We start from the raw sequence: 5,291 nt of genomic DNA, 5'->3' as shown, positions 1-5,291 counted from the left end.
AGACCGCTCTGGACACATTCCATGGGCTCATGGAGGATCTGGGAGTTCCTTTAGCTCCGGAAAAGACAGTGGGCCCTACTACGGTCCTTTCCTTCTTGGGTATTGAAATTGATTCTGTACTTATGTCGGCTCGCCTGCCCGAGGACAAAAGGGTCAACATGGTGCAACTGCTGGAGTCAATGTTGTCTAAGAGGAAAGTGTTGGTGAAAGAGATTCAAGTGCTTTTGGGTCATTTGAATTTTGCTTGCAGAGTTGTGAGAGCGGGCAGGACCTTTTGTAGAAGACTGGGCAGGGCTTTAGCAGGACATCACTTGCCCCACCATCGTGTGCGTTTGTCTGCTGGTGTTAAAGAGGACTTGAGAATGTGGAAGTTTTTCCTGAATTCTTTCAATGGCGTTCCCTTTGGTCAGAGACGTTGATTTTCAGTGGGACGTACAGATGTTTTCTGATGCGGCTGGCAGTGATGGTTTTGGGCTCTTCTGGAATGGTAAATGGTGTGCGGAACGTTGGCCGGATGAATGGTTGAATGGTGGTCACAGCATCACTTTCTTGGAATTGTTCCCTCTATTGGTGGCCTTGACACTGTGGGGGGAGGAATTGGCACACAAGAGGGTGCTGTTTCGTGTGGATAACATGGCTGTTGTAGAGGTAGTGAACCGACAGTCTGCCAGAGACGAACAGGTGTTAAAACTTATGAGAGTTTTCGTTCTGGGTTGTTTGAAACACGACATTCATTTTCGTGCCTTACACATTCCTGGCGTGGACAATGACATTGCGGATGCTCTGTCTCGTTCACAGTGGGGGAGATTCCGTGGACTGGCGAGGGACGCAGACAGATCCCCGACTCCGATGCCGACTCATCTGTGGCGCGTAGGCGAGGTCGGGTCGTACAATTGGTGGTAGGTTCTTTGTCTGTGTCTACGCGTTCTGCTTATTCCTTGGCTTGGAGGGAATTCCTGGAATCTGGTGCTGTTAGAAGGGAGGATCTGTCTCGGCGGTCGGACGATGTGATCAATTTTATACTGGACCTCATGGATAAGGGCCTCACCAAAGTAACTATCGCTGGGAAGCTAGCGGGTATTGCTTTTATGGGAAAGTTGTTGTGGGGTTACCCCCCGTCAGCGGGTGAGATAGGCAGGAGGATGCTTGAAGGCTGGGCCAGGGAGCAGGGGCATGTTGGTAGATCCAGGGCTCCCCTCTCTTGGCAAGTGCTTGCCAGATTAATCACAGTCCTGCCTATGGTATGTTCGGATGATTTTGAGGCATGTGTTTTCTCAATGCTCATGGCGTTTATGTTTTTTGGAGCCTTTAGGGTCTCGGAATTGTTGGTGTCCAAACATAAGGGTGGTTTACATTGGAAGGACGTTTTTTGTTATGATGAGGGTGTTCATGTCTGGTTGTCCAGCTCTAAAACTGATCAGACGGGTAAGGGAAAAGGTGTGTGGTTACAGGCGCGTGCTCCAAAGCTCACTTGCCCTTTATTGCTGGCGCGGCGCTGGCGTTCATTATGTGGGGGTGGTGATGAGGCTCTTGTCTTCCAACATATTAATGGCACCCCTGTCACAACTTATCAGTTAAGGATGGTTTTACGCAAAGCTCTTCAACACATTGGTCTCGATAGCAATTTATATGGGACCCATTCTTTCCGAATAGGTGCAGCCACTGAGGCCTTTCACAGAGGTTGGACTGAGAGGGATATTATGCGGTTGGGGCGTTGGTCTTCTGATTGTTTCCAGCGTTATGTGAGGAGCTCGGCAGAGGAAGCGCAGGCGTCCTCCTCTTAGTCATGTTTTCTAATTGTCTTTTCTTTTTCAGGATCCGTTGCTGGACCTCGCTCCCCAGTGGTAACGGTCTGGATAGTGGGGCATTCCTTCGTAAAGTGGGCCAGAGTCCAGGCGGCACGAAGCTACTTTGGAGAACAACTTGGTTTTAATGATCGAATGTTTAACGTTGTATGGAAGGGTAAAGGTGGGATGCTCTGGAGAGAGTTAATCCCTTGTTTGAACAATAACATGGTGGGCGGTTTATGCCCGGATATTTTGGTTATTCATTTGGGAGAAAATGATCTTTGTGCCACGAAAGGTGTTGTTTTATTGCGTGCTATGAAACGGGATTTAGGCCTCATCAAGGAGCTTTGGTCTGGGTGCCATGTGTTCTGGACGGAGTTGATACCGCGTAGGACATGGAGAGGGGCGGTGAACCCCAGGGCTGTTGATCGGGCCAGGAAGAAGGTGAATTCAGAGGTGTCTCGTTGCTGCAGGGGACTTGGTTTCAGCAGGATCTCGCACAGGGACATTAAATTTGAGTCAGTTGAGTTTTTTCGGAATGATGGAGTCCATTTGTCACGGGTGGGCATGGATCTTTATCTATTGGAGCTTCGTGAGGTGTTAGCACGGGCATTGGCTATGCAGCGTTGATCCCCCTATCTTTTCTGTTCGCTTCGCGTGTTGGGGGGCAGAAAGGGAGGCGTTGTGTGTTCCCCCCCCCCCACTTGCCTACCTTTCTGGGTGGCGGGGTTTTTGTGTATCAGTACGGTTTTAGGCAGATTGTTGGTTGAATTTTCGATAGAGTATTTCTTTGACTGGGGCCGGGGTATGTTGGTCATGGTTTGACCGTTCAGTTTTGTAAAGGGGGTATCTGCAGGAGTGCAGGGTCAGGCAGGGTCGATGATTACGGAGGACATGACCAATGTTATTTCAGTTGTGGTTTGACGAATAAAGTTTTAATGATGACGTATGTTTTATCTATGACGAAATATTTATTGATGATGTAATGTTTTATTGATGACGTAATGTATAATGATGTTATAATGTTTATTGATGTATTGTGGGGAGGGCCCAAATATGTTAGGGGTGGGGGTTGGGGGCCCGAGTGGATATTTATTTATTTATTTAGCGAGGTTTAGTTTTGTAAGGCGTTTGCCAAGGTTGGTATTTGTAATGTGCACCTGTTTCCTAATAAAGCGGCCTTTTACACACACAATTTTTGGTCTACTTTTCTCTCACCCCTCGCCCTCCCTCCCAAATCCCCATTGGAGGCGGGTCGGCTACCACCCACCCCTCCCAGGGGCGTGTGAAAGAGGCGTGTGAGCTGCTGCTAGAGAAAAATCAGGAGGCAAATTGTAGCAGGGCAGTTTTTTGCCACTCCCACTAATATAGATTTAAAAAACGGAGGGTTTGTGATAAACGTGAATACGCTTTTACAAAAACAGACTGCTACGCCCGACGTAGGAACGAGGGGGCTGGTGTTACAGAGTCTATTGTGTTCGTTGCTTCTGCCTCCTGGTGTACCTCTCTGCTCAGTCCCCTGGACCCACCCCCTGGCTCTGGAGGGACCCTTCTGCCTCTGCAGATCCACTGCTGGGTACAGATCTCGGTGCTTCCGCCTGTCTCCGTGTTCCTTCCTTAACATACCGGCTGCAGGCAGGGCTGGATGCCTCCTCCAGGAACACCAGGGGCGCCCGCTTAGGATAGCAGCAGTCGGGGTAGAGATCCCGAGTTCCAAATCTGGGATCAAGTCACGAGGGTTCATCCCTGCAGTTTTATTCACCGTCTGAGACTGTAACGCCCAGAAGACTATTGAGTACGTGCAGCAGAAGAAGAAGCAGATTGAAAACGCAAGGGCTGTGTTCCTCCGTTGTGTATCGCGAGGATAAAGTTAAACGGTGCGGAATTCTGCCCTGGGCTCCTTTCAGATCTCTGAAAAGTGAAGGTCTGGGTGGAAGTGAAATTGAATAACACACAGAAACCGCCCAATAACAATCTGCATCTCAACGAGCTGATGACATCACCCGGCCTCCCTTCCTATCAGCTGTCAGGATGGCCGAGCGGTCTAAGGCGCCAGACTCAAGAGCTGACTCTTCCCACCAGCTGGGTGTTCTGGTCTCCAATTGGAGGCGTGGGTTCAAATCCCACTTCTGACACAATCTTTTTTGCGATTCATTTATATTCACATCTGTGTGTTTTTTTTCCACTTCCAAGAATTATGTGGCTTTTACTTCGTGGAGCGCGGGGCAGCACCGCTAGAGGACGAGGAGCGCCTCGTAAAAGTTTCAACAAGACGCCATTAAAAGATCGCTAGTCTCCGCCCTTGTACAGGCAGAAGGAAGTTGTAAACTGAATTCCTGCAAGGGGTTGGTTATTTCTATAAAGATACTCATAGAATGCAAAACAGACTTAGATAAAAAAATAATAATAGATTACTAAAATAACTACACGCCCAACGTGGGGCTCGAACCCACGACCCTGAGATTAAGAGTCTCATGCACTACCGACTGAGCTAGCCGGGCTTGCATTTAGTGTGAGCTAAGGCTGGTTTTAACCCTGTGTGTGCCCTCCTCAAATGCCCAGTGATTGGAGGTTCTGGAGTTCCTCTAATTTCATAACCTATCCTCTGCCTTCTCTCATTCACGGGTCTCTTTCTCAACCCTCACACTGCCCGTCTACAGACCCTTATCCTTACCTCTGTGTCTTCACTTGAAGGGAAATATTCTGAAGCAGCGCATGTATACACGTGTCACTCCTTGTCACCCCCTTGGCAGCTTCGCACCTTTGCAGGCGGTTCAAGGTATGGTGTCGGCTGTCCAAGAGCTTTCTGCATCTCATGCACAGCTCATTCTTTCACTGCAATCACAACGCGCAGACCCCTGCAGAGAGGCTGTGAAGGGCAGACGGTCTCCATAGCGCCTCAAAGCCTGGATACAGTGAGCTACAACAACTGAAGAAAGTGAAGGAACAACATAGAGTTGTAGGGCGTTTGTGAGGCACCGGCATGGGGACATTTTAGGGATTTTGGGGGCACCTGCTTAGAACAGCTTTGAATCTATGATCCAAAGTCAGCTCTTTCATGCCCTCTATGGCCAGATCTATGACAGTGCACAGGCACAATCATTCAAATTCTAAAGTTGTTACATCTAATATTCAGGGATACCGATGTGTGTTTTCAGAATTGTAACAGCAGCAGCTTGCTAACATCACTGCGAATCATTTCTGTGACACCCTCCAATTTCTCATTTGTGGGGTCCAGTTTTGATCTAAAAGAAACTTTTTATGGATGTTGCACGAAACATAAACAACGTTTCTCTGCAAAATGCCTGTAGTAGACTTTCACATATCACTCACATTAAAAATAAATTAAAGGGAAATACCATTTAAAACAATCTGCTTAAGTATCCCTCAACGTCAGCAGGGCAGGACTGTCTGCAGAACAGAGCTGGTACTATCAGGGGCCCTGAAAGGATGGGGCCTTGGGCCAGAGCCCACTTTGCCCGTGCCATAAAACGTCGCTGCCCT

The 5,291-nt window shown here is 48.5% G+C and overlaps 1 non-coding gene across 1 annotated transcript; it reads left to right on the top strand.

The window, feature by feature from the left end:
* The first annotated feature begins 3,812 nt into the window (after window positions 1–3,812).
* TRNAL-CAA (transfer RNA leucine (anticodon CAA)) lies at window positions 3,813–3,922 on the top strand. Its single transcript has 2 exons — window positions 3,813–3,850; window positions 3,877–3,922. It is a non-coding gene; the product is annotated as a tRNA-Leu (tRNA).
* Window positions 3,923–5,291: the final 1,369 nt, after the last annotated feature.

The sequence above is a fragment of the Lissotriton vulgaris genome, unplaced genomic scaffold (genome assembly GCF_964263255.1).
Source record: "Lissotriton vulgaris unplaced genomic scaffold, aLisVul1.2 SCAFFOLD_1548, whole genome shotgun sequence".
NCBI lineage: Eukaryota > Metazoa > Chordata > Amphibia > Caudata > Salamandridae > Lissotriton > Lissotriton vulgaris.
The sequence above is the reverse complement of the archived record's forward strand: the minus strand, read 5'-3'. Positions and strand labels throughout refer to the sequence as shown.